Source organism: Petaurus breviceps, unplaced genomic scaffold (assembly GCF_028583685.1).
Source record: "Petaurus breviceps papuanus isolate PSGF00001 unplaced genomic scaffold, PetGlider_PUasm1.0 176, whole genome shotgun sequence".
Classification (NCBI taxonomy): Eukaryota; Metazoa; Chordata; class Mammalia; order Diprotodontia; family Petauridae; genus Petaurus; species Petaurus breviceps.
Window position 1 is genome coordinate 11,338,685 of NW_027185771.1, and position 16,824 is coordinate 11,355,508.

Here is a 16,824-nt window from a genome sequence, read left to right on the forward strand (position 1 = left end):
CAGCTACAGACCTTGAAACTCATCCAAAACCATCATTTCACATAAAGGGAAATTGAGCTCCAGAGAAGGGAGGTATGTTGCCCAAGATCACACAGCTAGTATACAGCAGAGTGAAGATTCACACCCGGAATTTTGCCATTCCTGTGGCATGATCATACAGTGGGATTTGGTTATAATGTACTAACCATGTTTGTTAAAAACACAACACTCTCCAGGGCAACTTTAAGGCAGGGGATGCCTATAGATCCAAATCAACTCACATGGTTCCATCCTACTCCATCCCACCCAATTATTAGTTTTCTCTCCTACTTGAAATTACTTGAAATAAATGAAAAACATTTATTTACCTGATTGTGTATATGTAATAGTGTTTTTGTCTCCCCCCCCCTATAAAATATAAGCTCCTTGAGGGCAGGAATTATTTCATTTTTGTCTTTGTATTCTCAGGCTCTGCCACACTCTTTTTGCACATAGTAGTGATTTGTTAAATGTTTGCTGAATAGAATTGTTGGGTGAATAAATTGATTATAATTTTAAAATACCTGTCTCTTCTATGTCTTTATAATAGCAGTCATATGCACCTGGAAGGTGACTAGCCAGGACCCAGGGGCATAACCATAGTATAAGAACAGAACAAAACAAACTGGTCTCTTTAGTGACCAAACTTATTAATCTCTTTAGCACCATTTCCTAAGCAATTTGGGCTGCAAATTAGCCATAGAGAAAACAGGAATAACTTGCTTCATCCTTTCAGATCTATCTCTTGTAAGAACAGTCTTTGGAATCTAAACACCATGCCAGAACATGTCTATTTTCTCAAGAACCATATGGGTGACAATCATGCTTTATTATCTTACAGTCATCATTTACAAGAACAACTGGAAATCCCCTAAACAGTTGGCCAGACTCCCACCCGAAAAATAACATTTGTGTTCTGGGGAGTAAATATATAACCTCTTCTTGACAGGCAACAATCAATAGTTACAAAGCACAACGTTGAGCATGATTGGATCCAATCCAGAGGTGAACTAATCCCTGAATCAGCACTACCCATATACTCAGGGAAATGTTCGATTTTTCTGTAGCCTGGAGACCCACTAGATCATAAGGACATCTTACATTGGATGAGCAGACAACATTTCGAGTCAAATTTCTGCCAAAATTTCTTTTGTCCAACTCATTCAAAAACTTCAGTTCAACCAACTCTATTGCTTCATGAGAGCAATGAAATGGGGGAGGGGGGTGATGCAGTCTTAGCTGCACCACCAATTAGCCTTCCTGAAGCCTTCCCTGTTTGTCCTGGTCAGCAGTGATCTCTACCCTCCACTCCCAGTCCCTTGGACTACAGAGGATACTTCACTAGCACATTTCTGGTTCCTTATTATATATCCTATATGCCAGTTTTCTATCTCTATGTCTTTTTCCTTTACCAGACTATATACCTCCTAAGGGTAGGGACTAAAACTTCAACTCTGTTTCTCCTGGAGATAGCAAGGTTCTACCCACAATAATGACTGACTGATAGAATTTCACTGACTCCCAAGTTCCATACCAGTAAAATGAAGGGCTTGAGACCTCTCAACTCTTCCACCTCTATGCTCCTAAAAATCATCCACTGTGATCCTTTTCCCATGGTGGGAGTAAGTGTGGGAGAACAGAAAAAACACTGAATTTCCAGACTCAACACTTACCAGCTGTATGACCTTAGGTAACTCACTTCACTTCTCCGAAATTCAAATTCCTCATCTATTAAATGAAAATAACACGTGCACTAGTGGGATAGTTTAGAAGACCTTTGATAAATTTCTTTAATAAATTTAAAAGTGTTATGAAAGTGAGAGGTAACATTGTAATGTTATTATATGCAGTCTTACTCAGAAAAGGATTACATTCTTCAGCACATTATGCCTTGTAACTATAGACTTTCAAATCAGGCTTGACCAAGGAGTCAAACAACTGAACAGCCAAGAAAAAAAAAAAGTGGCTTCATCCCTAATTACAGCATCATGGCAGGGAATTATGTTAGAACAATAAAAAAAAATTTTAAATAGCCTCCTGGAATACAATGTACATGATAAGAAAAGGTCTCAGAGAGGAAAAAAAGGACTTCATTAACATTAGAAATTGTTGCTATTTAAAAGATTCAGTGATCGGGGTGAGAGAAAGACATGCAATATACAAAAGAGGGTTCTTGCTTCCCCCTTTTACTAAATTAGTCATTAGTATTTTATATTTATTACAACTATGCTTCTGCAGAGTTTTCAGAAAGGAAATTTAGATGGTCTGAAGACTAGGAGCTATTTTTTTTTTTTGAGGCAATCAGGTTAAGTGACTTGCTCAGATTTAAACTCAGGTCTTCCTAACACCAGGGTCCATGCTCTATCCATTGCACCTAAGATGCCCCTAAGACTAGGGGTTCTTAACCTGACATCCAAAGAATGAATTTCAGAGAGCCTGTGAACCTGGGTGGGAGAAATATTTGGATATTTCAGTATTTCAATATAATTAGTTTCCTTTGAAATCCTATGTACTTTATGTTATACATTTAAAAGTATTCTGAGAGGGCACGGCCAGGTAGAACAGTGAGTAAGAGCACGGCTCCAGTGTCGGGATGACCTGGAGGTCGAATCCCGGGCTCATACACTTAGCACCCACCCAGAAACACCTGGCCTTGTAACCTTGAGCAAGTTACTTAACCCCGAATGCTTAAAAAAAATAAAATAAAATAAAAGTATTCTGAGAAGGGATGCATTAGACTGCCAAGAAGAGGCATGGTATGAAAAATAAGATTAAGAAAACCCCTGAGCTAGTCAAAGTTCCACCACCCCATCCCACCCAACCCAACACTTGATAGATGCTGTAGCTGGAAAGTAAGGTGACTTGGCCAAAGTAATCCAACAATTGGTTGGACCCAGCCTCAAACATGGGTCTCCTGACTCCCAGTCTAGTGAGTGTCCCCTACACTCCACCAAACTAATAAAAGGCAGAAGCAAGATACAAGTTTTCAGCATATATACAGATTTATCTTAATTTTCACTGGAGTGTGGTCCAAAAGAAGAAGGTCTAGATTTAGTGGGAGGAAAACTGGGTTGAAATTCTAGTTCCGGAGAGCAAGTCACTTCCCCTTTTGGGGCCTCACTCTCCTCACCTGTAAAATGGAAGGTTAACTACCTCCTTCATATAGCTTGTTGAGAAGAATGTTTTTTGGAAGCCCTAGAGCATGAGAGAAATGAGAGCAATTATTATACTGGCTTAAGATTATAACATCTCAAAAAATAAAAATCAATAAAAAGATTATAACATCTCATATGTAGAGTCTTATGTTGTGAAGAAGTTCTTTAGAGAGCATTGGTTCCTCATTTTTATCCTCACAACCTCCCTTTTACAGGGGAAAAAGGAGTCTCAAATAGTAAATGTCCAAATCTGCAGAGCTATTAAGGGAAAGGATTCAGATGCAAATCTTCCAATTCCAAATTAGAAGTTTCTCCCAGCACTTCCTGCAATGAAATTCTATGATTTTATTGTCATTATTAACTATCATGATCAAAATTCTATAGGGATCACCCATAAATTTGCCTATGCACCAACACTAACCCAGTGCATTGGCAGGAACAATTCAGAAACAGGGTCATACGCTTACAACTAACTTCCTCTTCCTTAATTTCAAGATAATAATTTTTCCTCTCTGCCAAGTCTTACGTAGAAATAATCTGCATCCCTACAAATCTGTCAGGTAGATCAAAACAGCTCTATCCAATTTGGAAATACATGTACTAGACAGCAGAGGCGTGTCTGAAGCATATTGTACTTACCCTATCAAGTACCCTTTGGACTGAGTGCATAATTTCCCTCATTACCCTCTCCCATTCTACCAGGAAAGTTTAGAAATTGCTTCATCTTCTTCTCCTCTTCTTAGCCCTCAACATTCTTGAACTGATAAGACATTTCTAGTTTTATTTCAGAAAACCCTGTGCCAAATAAAAAGTGACCAATCCATAATCACAGACCACCAAGCACCCTCTTGAGAAAAACAACCAAGGCTTAACTGAGATAATAATGGCTATAAAATGCTGTCAGTCAGGCAACAAGCCTTTATTAAGTGCTTATCACTCACCAGGCAGGCACCATGTTAAACACACAAAAAAAGGCAAAAACAGTTCTTGCCCTTGGAGAGTTTGTGGTCTAATGGGTAATGTATATATGAGAGGGAGTAAAGTAGGCAAATTTGTATTTAAAAGAATCATATAAATTTACTATTTCACCACCAAGAAAGTACATTACCCTGCTATTAAATATGTGAAACATCTTATTAAATCAAGCCATAATTTTTGGATGATTTTACACAAAAGTTGCTCAGGAACAGTGAGCCCAGCAAAGGAACTCATTTTTACATTGTAATGAGGAGAACAGAAACCAGTGCATAAATCAAAGTACCTAAAATCAGGTCGATAAATATGAATCTTGGCAGGGTATCTAATATCATTTTATTTATGATAAAAAAAGGAGAAAAGGTCTGGTGCAGGGGTGAACATTTGATCAAAATTTGGATTCAGTCAAAGGACTACAACCTCTATTATACTTCAGGTGATTGAAATATTAGGAAGATTGGGAAGTACAATGTATAAGAGATAGATCTAAAATGCAAAGAAGTTGTTTATTCAATTAATCATGTATAACTTTTCATGAAACTCTTTGGGGTATCTTGGCAAAGTTCTAGAGTAGTTTGCCAGTTCCTTCTCCAGTTTATTTAAGATGAGGAAACTGAAACAAACAAGATTAAGTGACTTGCCCAAGGTCACACAACTAGTATATGAGGCTGGATTTGAACTCAGGTCTTCCTGACTCCAAGGCCAGCACTCTGTCCACCTATGCCACTGAGCTGCCCCAAATTGGGAAGAAGGCCTAGATTCAAATCCTGATTCTACTACTTAACTACCTTCATGACCTTAGGCAAGAGTGAAAGGAAAGGGAGAGGGGAAAAAATAAACATTTATCACATACCCATTACATGCCGGGCACTGTGCTGAACTAATATAAGTCACTTAACTTGAATCACAATTTTCTTTTCTGTAAAATGGATTAGGAGATAGAATGCCAGGCCTAAAGTAAGGAAGACTGAATTCAAATCTGGCATCAGATACTAACTAGCTCTGTGACCTTGGGCAAGTCACTTAACCCTGTTTGCCTCAGTTTCCTCATCTGTCAAATGAGCTAGAGAAGGAAATGGCAAACCACTCCAGTGTCTTAGAAAACCCCAAATGGGGTCACCAAGAGTAGGATATGACTGAAACAACAGAATAACAACAACAAAATCCCTTCAATTTCTAAATTTTGTAATTCTCATACAGCACAGCCATCTATATGGTAAGTGGTAGACTAGAGTAAGTAATTTTCTTCTATTTTCCCCATTATCTTTTGACCCCATTACAAAAGCCTTTTATCCATGATAAATGTTGACTTCTCTGAAAACTTTTTATAAAAATTGGAAACATATCTGATATCTCTAAATAGGAATCAGACTTCCCCAAATCCCACTGGAATAAATTTTAACAGCCAGCTGCATGGTCTTTAATGTAGTCTATATCCATTGCCTGTTCTCTGGACTTAACATCGATTCCACTACTGAAGAAAAGGTCTAGAGTCTGGTAAGAGTCAGATCCTAATAATGAACCTCTATCCAAGGTTCAGAAAGTCAAGTGGAAAGCTGGGGAGATGAAGAGAGAAGAGCTTACCTGGGCCAGATAAGTATGTTCACTGTTATATAGTAACCTTAAATTTAGTTTTGGATACTAGATGAAAGAAATACCATCACATTAAATAAAGAAAGGTGTTGTGTAGCACCACAAATGCTGCTTCTGGAATTCAAGGATCTGGGTTTAATTCCTTGCTCTTCTACTTCCTCGGTACAAAAACCTAGGGAAATCCCTCTCTCTTAACTTCAGTTTCCTCATCTGTGCTGGACTAGATCTTAGACTTCTAAGATCCCTTCCAATCCTAAATTCTGTCATGAGGGAGATGGTCTAGTCACAATTCCTTTGGCATCCAAAAACTCCCTAAAAGAATTATTATTTAGATATCACAGATGATACATTATTTCATCCCTGGGGGTACCCCCTCCACCAATGAAACACAGTCCCTCCACACATTAATAGATGATCTTCAAGAGTTGCTCTGGGGGGAAAAATCATTACCTGATTGCTCACCTTAGGGGGAGGGAGCTCTCTGAGTTTAACTAGACTGCTCTTCAGTCAACAGATGCATAACACTGCTCCAACTGAAAACCCCTCCAGCTGAGTGAGACCAGCCAAAATCTGAACTTCACAGACACAGCCTTTCAAATCTTAGATCAACTACTCCAGAGTGATGAGGAATTGGATAATATGAATGGAGGATTATTTAGGCAATGAAAATCACTTCAGTGAGATTTAAGGTTTGGAGAGAGTAGGAAAAGGAGGAAGTGTATAGACAAAACTGAACGTTTTAAAAGCAGACATATGTTTAGGCATGGGGGGAAATAGAGTGGTTATTTCTCTAAATCTTTCTTTTCTCTCCTGGTTGCCTGATCTCTATAGTAGGGCAATCCATTTCCCCTTCAAAGACAGATAAGGATCTGGGACACAATTTCCTGCTCCTTGTAGTTTGTCACACTTGAGGGAGGAAAGAGAGTTGTACCATATTTCATTTTTATCTCCAATACAAATCACCATATGTTAGCCATGGACAAGAGTCCCAAAGACAAGTGAGGGTTGGTGATTTTCTTGTGGATAGCACTTTTTCTAAATCAGAGGCTCTCAGGGAACATACTTAGAAAAGCAGCTTTGGGTCAGCCAGGTCACTCAAAGATCAAGTCTAATAAATTCCACTAATACAAGCAGAAAAAAATGTGGTTCTTTATTCCATGTTGTCAAACTAGATTTCTACAAAATAGACTTATTGCCTGATTTTTAAAAGAGTGTTTTGATACTGTGCAAGAGTATGTGTACACACACACACACACAACACACACACCACTTGACAGTTTCAAGCAAATTTTATCAAGAAAAAAAGCAGTACTGAGGATGCCTTTTTGATCTACAGCTTTCTGACTGTGTCTAAGACATCCCTGAGTGGGAACATTTCATCTTAGCAGTACAATATAGATGCATGGTGTTCCAGAAACCACTCTATGCCCCAAAATAATTAATTAGCTAATCAGTTAATGAAAGTCTTTCTCCCAAGGGCCAATGCAATGATGCCTGAAACTGTATGGTTTTTTCACCTATCAGATGGCATTAAACCAGTTGTAAGATATCAACATAACTTCTGTGAATTAATTGATCAGAAACCTTTACCACTGACAGAGGTAAGGGTAAGGAGATGGCATGGAGGTCTATCAGAGCCTTCCTGAGGAATAGAGATGTGAGAAGAATGGTATTTGAAGGCAATAATGGTAATAGAGGGATAATCCCTAGACAGAGAGTCAAGAAACCAGAGTTCAGATTTCCATTACGACATTTAACTTGCTGTGTGACTTTGGACAAGTAATTTGGTCTTTTGGGGTCTCAGTTTACTCATCTGTAAAATGAAGGGGTTGGACTAAGTGGTCTCGTTTATCCCTACTAGCTCATATGATCTGTGACTCTATGAAAGAAGAATCCAGGAGTACAAAAGAAAGACAAGCAGTTTATTTCCTCTGGCTCTGTAATTTGAAAAGGCAGAAAACATAAAACTAGTTCCTCCACTATACTACCCAGAGCAGAGTTCAAATCCCACTTCCAAAAGGGAAGTTAAAGCATTAATTTTTTTTTAAATAGTTGCACAAGAGAAAAAACAAAGAACAAACTTTCCAGAGCTGGGTGCTAAAGAATGCTTACATTGAAAAGATGGGCATACTTTAACAATTTAAACATTTGTATTTGCAAAGCTCTGTAGCACTGAGAAAAATACAAAGTTTAGATTAGTCCTTGCCTTCAGGGAGCTTACCTTCTTACGAATCAACAAATAAAGTACTTCTAAATCCTTCAACTAAGTGATCATTACAGAGGAAGAGAAAAGAATGGAGAAATACAGTATATAGACACTGATAGATATTTCAGTCATGGGATTTAGAATTAGAAAGGACCTGAAAGATTTAGTCAAATCTCTTCATTTTAAAAGATGAAGAAAATTGAATCCCAAGATATCAAATGACTTATAGACTCAAGAAAGAAGGGCAGAGCTAGAAGAGACATAGAACACAGAATGTCAGAGACAAAAAGAGGCTTAAAACAGAATATCGACCTGGCAAGGATTTCAAGAATCTCAGAACTGAAAGACCTCAGAGGTGGCTAGTCTAATCCCTACCTGAATGATAATCTCCACTACAATAACCAACAAGTGGTCATCCACTCTTAGTTTGAAGATGAGTGAGGAAGAACCCACTACTTCTCGAGGCAACACATTCCATGCTTGAATAATTATTAGAAATCCTTTTTTCCCCCATAGGAAGCCTAAATTAGGCTCATTGCAATTTTCCAATTTGCTCCTTTCTGTTTCCCCTTCCCCAGCCTTCACCAAGCAAAACAAATCTAAACTCTCAGAAAGTCTTTTAAATAAAAGAAGACAACTATTATTTTCACCACCCCCAAGTTCTCTCTTCTCCCAGCTAAATATTCCCAATCTTTTCCAGCAGACCTCACTTGCCCTGATACTGAGGATCGTCAATATCTTATGGTTGTCCTCCTCTGGAGGGCCCGAGCTTGTCAATGTCCCTCCTAAAATGTGACATCTAGAATTGAGCACAGTTGTTTTCTATGTCTCACCGGGCCAAAGGGCAGTAGGACTATACCCTTCCTCTTTCTGGACATTTGGCCTCTCTCAGCGGAGTCTCATCATACCATAAGAAAGCTAGAAAGAACATTTAGAGAGAACTTTAGAGCAATCCCTTCATTCCACACATGAGAACTAAGTTGGCAGTTAGGAGAAGGGCTAAGAATGGTACCCAGGTCCTGTCTCCAAATGTAATGCCACTATATATAAATATATCAGTATATAGTCATTTATTCTGCCCATTATATTGGGGGACATTAGACCAAGTTCTGTTGGAAAAGGACCCATTGTCAATTCTTTTCCTTGGAAAGCCTCAGAAGAAAGGGAGAGGGGAGAGTCCCTACCTGTTAGCCAGAAGTCGTCAGAAAAAGGTCCTAACCTGTAGCAGCTTTCCCTGCTGCGGTTGTCAGGAGCTAGAGTAATTGGGTAGTCCAGGGGCCCGAGGGTGACAGTAGCCCCGGGCGGGGCCGTATATGAGCTCGGGGAGTGTCCCGACCATCCCGCCCCCTGACTGGACTGACAGGGGCTCAGACCAATGATAGGCAGCGGAAGGGGGGAGGACTGGCCCAATGGGTGCCCGCCATGCGGAGACCCTTCTTCTAAGCGCTTCTTTTCCGAGAAACTGGTCCAGTCCGAGAGGCGGCAGTGGCCGTGACTGTGACCGTGAAGGTGGCTGCGGGGCTTCCCCCTTCTAACAAGGGCTCCCCATTCCCCATCCAGGACTCCGCGGGCTCGAGCCGCGTAATGACTGAGGGGCGGCCTCCCATGGGTGGCTCCAGAGGCTCAGACGAGCTGGGGACGGCAGGGGGTCCCGGGCAGCCGCGGCAGCATGGAGGGGTGGGATGCTACGGCCGAAAGTGACTCTAGTCAGCTGGGCCAGAGCGAAGGCGGAGGCGGGGATTTCCCGGAGGTCAGAACCCGGAGTCCTTAAACTGACTCTGCCAGGAGGAAAAATAGAACCCGAGCGGGTCACGGAACCGCCCCCAGCAGCGACCCCGACGCCGCACTGGCATTAACCAGGCGACTGGAAATAAGCCGTCACCTGAGCCTTTCTGGGGGACTGCTTTAATTGTTCCCGGAAAGAGAGGCAGGGAAGAGGGGGAGAAGGAAAAGGATATTTATTTTTATAAATCAAGAAAATGTAAATCTTATTTGCATATAAATAAAACATATCAATTAAAAGGTCTGTATGATTTTTTTTAACCTGAGCAGCCCCACTGCCTGAGGACCTTAGAAAAATCAGATCCCCTCTCTGAACCTCAGTTTCCTCCTTTTGTAAAATGAGGAGGTAACACTAAATGAACTCTGAGTCCCAAAGAGTCCTTGGGGAAAATCCCTGATCACAGAGTTAAGAAGTGAGCCCAGATTCCAAAGCTGCTCGAAAGAATTAGGGGCAGGGGAACCGAGAGAAAACCTTTTAGGGTTAACTAGTAAACCCTCTTCCTTCCCTGTTCCTGTGAGTCCTTAAAAGGCCTTATAATTCACCCTAATGCACCTGTCATGGGGGGAGCAGAGGAGGAGCCCATAGGATAGGAAACCTAATTTTTAAATAATCTGGGTACACACTAATTGGGTGACCTGGGAAAAGTCATTTCAGGCTCCCTGGGCCTCCCCTCTGTAAAAATGAGGGAGTTGATGATCTCAGAACCCAAAGTCATTCAAGCCTCTCCAGATAAAAGCTACTTTACACAGCACTGAAGGTGGTAAATGGGAAGCATAAATACACACTATAGACTTTAATTTAAAATAAACTGTATCATCTCCCTCCCCAACTACCTGTGTGACCTCAGACAAGTTGCCTTCCCTTAGTCTCTGGACTTCAGATATATCCCTACTATAAAATGTACTCCTTGAGCTCCCAGATCTAAGATAGATAGATGGATGGATGGACGGACGGACAGAAAGACAGACAGACAGACAGACAGACAGACAGACAGACAGACAGACAGATAGATAGATAGATAGATAGATAGATAGATAGATAGATAGATGATAGATGTATATACATATATCCACACACTCATATATGCATGTATACACACACATAAGTGTGTGTATAGATATATGTGTATATATACACACATACCTATATACATACATATGTTGTATGTGTATATAGTGATCCTCAAGGCACTGACTAGTTTCATGGGGCTGGGGGATATCCCAACCAGTGACACCACAGGAATTCATTAAGTAGAGATTCCATGTCAGGCTAGACCAAATAAATTTAGACTGTTTACTTCCCTCTTTAACTGAAGAGTCCGACAGCTGAAAGAGGCAGCCAGAAATAAACCTCCCTAACCTGGATGATGGACTATGGAAAATGGTCCCACCACCTTATCCCTTGACCAAGCTCAGCTAAGGACTCTTAAACATTGGCTTTGAACTTAAAGTGGATTGAATGACTTCATAGGGCTTCTCCACTTCAGGCTCTTGGGAGATTCATTAATGAAAAATATTTCTGAGATCTAATGTGGCTGATACCAGTTTACAGAGTATTGACAATCAGATTGATTTCCTGCCACCTCCCAACTCCAAAAAAGGAGCCACTGGGTTGAAATGTTATTTTCTGTATCCAGGAATAATGTATCTAAGAGCTGCAGGATGTGGTGATAAAAGGATTGACCTTGGAGTCAGGTCAGGTGACCTCAATAGGACTGTCACATACTGGTTCTGTGACTTTCTGCCAGTAATTTGAATCTAAGCTTCAGTTTTCTCCTCTGTAAAATGAGGGGATTAATATTATATCACTCACAAGGTTGTCGTAAAGAGAAAGCTTTAAGGAAAGCTTTGCCAAGTGTATATATAAATGTGAATTGTCATTTTTCTACTCTACTACCCCCACATCCCCTTCAATTCCTTTGAGAAGCTTTGGAATGTAGGCTCACTTCTTAACTCTGTGAGCAGGCCTTTTACCCAAGAACTCTGGGACTCAGAGCTCACTCAGCCCTACCTCCTCATTTCACAAAGGAGGAAACAGAGGTTCAGAGAGAGGAGCTGACTTTTCCAAAGTTCCCTGAGGTAGTGGGGGCTACACAGTTTTCTTAAAGGATTGTTGTGAAGAAGGTACTTTGAAAATATTAAAGGGCTATAGAAATGGGTGTAGCAGCAGTAGTAGCAGTAGTGGTAGTGGTAGTATTGGTAAGTAGTAGTAGTAGTGATGGTGGTAGTAGTAGTAGTAGCAGTAGTAGTAGCAATAGAAGCAGTAGTAGTAGTAGTAGTAGTAGTAGTAGCAGTGGAAAACAGGACCTCTAGACCTCATTCAATGACTCAATGGCTGTGCAACCTTTGGCAAATCATTTAACTGTTCCAGGCCTCAGTTTTCTTCTCTGTAAAGTGGGAAGATGAATACTTGCACTCATTATGCAACACCTCATAGATTTGTTGTAAGAATCAAATTGAGCTTCTCTATATAAAGAGCTTTGTATTCCTTTACAAAATACCTTGTCCCTCACAAAGGGGATCATTTAAATAAGTCTTTATAGGGAAGTGTCAGTAAAAATATTCCCAGCTGAAGAGATAGGAATAACTGCCAAATGAACAAAAGCAAATTAAGATGAGCATTTCTAAAAGTGCATTAGTTAGACTTAGCCATAATTGAATCTAGACATCTTTTGTTGTGATATAATGGAAAGAGGGCTGAATTTAAAAGGCAAGGAAGACAGACGTGTGTGTCTGTGTGTGTGTGTGTGTGTGTGTGTGTGTGAGAAATCCTCCTTCTATAACTATTAGCTATGACTGGGCAAGTTACTGAATTTCTCTAAATCTTCATTTCCTTATCTATAAAAATAAGATAATAAGATTAATTGCACCTGCTTCACAGAGCTGTTGTAAGGATCAAGTGAGATAATAAACCTAAAGTATAAAGTTCAGCTATTTATAGAAATTTCTAATATACTATTTTATGCCTTGCTTGATTCACAAGATTATTGTGGATCAGAGAAGGGAAGTTGGCAGGGGAGAGGAAAGGAAGGAGAAGATGGGAAAGGAAGGGAAAAGGAAAGGAGAAAAGGGAAGGAAGAGTTAATGGAGGGAAGGAGAGGGAGGGAAAGGAAGAGAAGGAAAGGGAAAGGAAAGAAAGGGAGAGGGGGAAGAGGGAGGAGGGTTGATGCTGAATAACCAATCAGCCAATCTGTAGCATTACTTGAAAGAATAAGAGAGGAAATAATCTCTTCTGACTGTTTATATGTGCTACATTGTGGTTGTTGCTGATGGTGGGGTTGAGATGGAGAAAAGAGAACAGAACAAAAGATTAATAATGTATATTTCTATTGCCCCGATAGATAGATCTATACCCACAGAGAAGTGAACTTAGTACAGAAGAGTTTGTCAGTCACCTTAGAATAGTTCTCATAGATTTTTTCACTCCACAGATCTCTACAGCAAGATCAAAGCCCTATGAACTATTTAGATTAATGCCCATTTTTGCTTGTCATCTTTACACACACACACACACACACAAGAACCTCATCATAATCAGCACTAAGAATAGAACTGCCTTTAATTATTTCCCAAATAAATGCTATCTACATTTTGTTAAATAGCAACTAGTGGGGTGACTAGGTGGCACAGTGAATGGAGCACCAGCCCTGGAGTCAGGAGGACCTGAATTCAAATCCATACTCAGACACTTGACACTTACTAGCCATGTGACCTTGGGCAAGTCACTTAACCCCAATTGCCCTTCCTTCCCCCTTCCAAAAAGAAAAAAAAATAGTCATTATGCCAGAACTTGGGGGACACCAAAAGACAATTGTGGAGCCAAGGGAAAATGTCAAGTTGGTGGTTTTTCTTAAAAGCCTTTTCTCCCCTTTTGGCACTCACCCAGGACCTGTTTTTCTAGCCAAGTACTGGACTGACCTTCTGCTATCAAGACCATATATCCCTGCTATTTTTTTCACCACCAACACCCAATACCACCCCTGAAACTTATCTGTTCTCTATTTCATTTCCTCAGATTCTTTACTCAAACTTAGTCTTCAGGGTTGACAACCAGTCAATCAAATCAGCAACCTTGTCCCAATACACTATTGCAAAAAGACTTAAATGGAAGACTGCCTCCATACCCATCCACCAGGACTTTCCTTTCCTTCTTCTGTTCTAGGACACATTTTTAAATTACAGTGTCTTCCTGAGGACATTTTTCACATGATATTGCCACCTAAACCCTTCCCTCTTTTAAATTGCCCTATCACTGTGTGGACCACCACAATTATTCCAGCCCCAGGCATACAGTCTAGTTATCATCCTTTATTCCTCATTCTCACCTTCTATTTCCAAACTGTCAACAGGTCTGTCAATTTAATACCTCTTGCATAAGCCCCCTTCTCTCTTTAGATACTGCTGACAAACTGGTGCAGGTTCCAACCACCTCATGTCTAGATTTTGCCTCCTTTGTTGGCCTACCTGTCACAAGTCTCTCTCCACTACAATTTGGCCTTCACTCAGATGTCAAAGTGATCTACCTAAAGTGCAGGTCCGACTATGTCACACACCTACTCAGTAAATTCTAGTGACTCCCTATCACCTACAGGATCAAATATAACATCCTTTGTTGGGTTTTCCAAGACAATAATAATTTTTATTATATAATTAATAAATATTTCCCCTCCCCACTCCAATCTTATACCTTATAGACCCTACACATACACTCTCCAAAACATACTTCTGTATTCAATAACCCTGGCCTCACTCTTTCTTAACAGGACACCTCATCTTCAAACTGGGTATTTTCACAGACTATCCCTCATTTTTCAAATGCTCTCCCTCTTCATCTTCACTGGCTTACTGCTTCTCTGGCTTACTCTAAGTTGAGTCTAAAATCCCACCTTCTACAAGTGTAACCTGGACTTCTCTTTGGCATGCCAAGTTCTAATGTAGAGGTGCCCTTGAGAGATCTTTTGAGCATGCCCAGTTTGCTTAACATGAAGCCTTCTTTGTCCCCTCGCATATGGGTGGGGGTAATCTCCTTTGATTGGCTGCCTATATCCTTAAAACTGGCATGCTTGAACCATTCAATCTCTTTTCTATGCAGTCTTTTCCACAACTCTTACCTGATGTGTCCAAAGGATGAAGACCTCAGTTCACTCAAAGGGTGGATACCACGAATTGAACGGGTGATGGGGGAAGGACCCCTGCTCCTTCCCTTTTACTACTGATCCTAGATGACTTGGGAGTGTTTGTTTCTGTTCTATGTTGGTTTTTTTTCCGTTTCAGGTGTTAGAGGTGATTCCCAAAGACCAGGAGTTTGAGTCATAGTGACCTTAAAACCAGGATTCCAGAAAGCATGTTGCATCCAGCCAGTCTGTCATGGAAGCCCTGAGAAACCAGGGTGCCTGAAGCTTGAGTTGGAGGGTGGGAAATGAGCTAAACCAGGGGTGGGAAACCTGAGGCCTTCTAGACCCTTAAGCCAGCCCTTTGACTGAATCCAAATTTTATAGAACAAATTCTTTTATTTTTATTAATACATTTTGGGTCATCTTTTGTATTTTTATTTTATTTTTTAAATGAGCATATTTAAAATAACAAAAAATAAAATAAGTTCTAATGCAATAATCCTCCAAGACTGACCAGCACAATAGAACATTAGTAAGCCATAAAGATAAAATTGACAGCCACTATATATTATTTCTAACTTCCCTGACTGACACTACATGAGATTGGTTGTCAAGAGTTTATGTCGGTCAAGTACACCAGTCTGCTATCAGTTTTTTACAACAATTCACTGTGTTTCTGTTTGAAGTAGAATTTGTGAATAGTTGCACAGCTCAACAATACTTTTTAATTCTGTCTGCTTAACAGCCCATCATGTCAAAGAAGATCAAGAGAGTGCTGAAGGAAGAAAACATTTTTAATGCAGATTGAGAATGACAGTATTGCCTTGTTTCTGCTAAAGATGATTTGCTTCCATTGTGATACTGCAATCAAGATTAAAGAATTTCAGTGCTCATCAGCATTATAACACTCATAAGACCACAAATATTTTAAATTAGAGGGAGAGGCAAAAAAGATTGTATTACAGAAATTAAAAGATGAAAAGCAAAGACAATTCTTTCAAACAGCAAGAAGACCTGGAAATAACACCACTGAAGCAACTTCTAAAGTAGTTGATACACTAGGGGCGGGAGGAGGGAAGTCATTCAGTGACATAAAAATTTGTCAAAGAACACATTGTCAAAGTTATAGGATGCTTAGACCCCAATAACATTTCAAAGTACAAACAATTGCATCTTTCGAAGAGAACTGTAACTGATCAGCAGCATGAATTAGCCTTCAACTAAACAGAATAACTTCATGCAACACTTCAAAAGGAAAATCTATATTATTCAATCTACTGGATGAATCCATTAATGAATCTACTGATCCTACTGACTTGGTGCAGGTTTTATACTTCATTTGGGTCATAACAGAAGATTTTCTTTGTTACAAAGAGTTATTCACTTTGGGCAGTCTTGCAAACAGAACACAGGGAATAGATATCTTCAACAACTTTCAAGATAAATGTCACAAAGTTGGAATGAGTTTGGTCAATGTAGTGAGTGTATGTACAGATGGTGCACATTCCATGACAGGAAAACCTGAAGAGTTGATTGCACACATGAAAAAAACAAGTATTAACAGATTCAAATGTTCTCATTTCTTTTCATTGTATCTTGCATCAGCAAAATCTCTGTGCTAATTTTAAGTGATACTTTGCAACAAGTTCTAAGTTAATTATATCCGTGCAAATGCTACACAGCATCATCAATTTCATGAAGTTAAAATATTGAACATGAGGTATTCAGTGTGGACTTGTCATATCATTCTAAAGTGTGTTAGCTATCTCAAGCACAGGTGTTAGCCAAAATTTTGTGTCTGCAAGAACAGATAGTTACATTTTATGAACAAAATCAGCAATGTGAATTATTGAAAGATTTTTATAGGAATGCTACATTTCTATGTGATATGTCAAATCAAAATTACAAATATTTCTTTGCAAGGTAAAACTAAGTCTATATATGATATGCGGCACAAAAATAAATCCAAGCATTTTGGGGG

General features: G+C 39.8%; 1 protein-coding gene across 3 annotated transcripts in view; it reads right to left on the reverse strand.

The window, feature by feature from the left end:
- IRF8 (interferon regulatory factor 8) overlaps window positions 1-9,268 on the reverse strand; it is a 38,332-nt gene extending 29,064 nt beyond the window's left edge. The window contains exon 1 of one of the 3 annotated variants that reach the window (XM_069085614.1): window positions 9,167-9,268. The gene's annotated coding sequence lies outside the window, so the exon portion shown is untranslated. Of the gene's footprint in view, window positions 1-1,691; window positions 1,894-9,131 lie in introns of those variants that run through there. The other 2 variants (XM_069085613.1, XM_069085615.1) reach the window with 2 other exon arrangements.
- Between the last annotated feature and the right edge of the window lie 7,556 nt (window positions 9,269-16,824).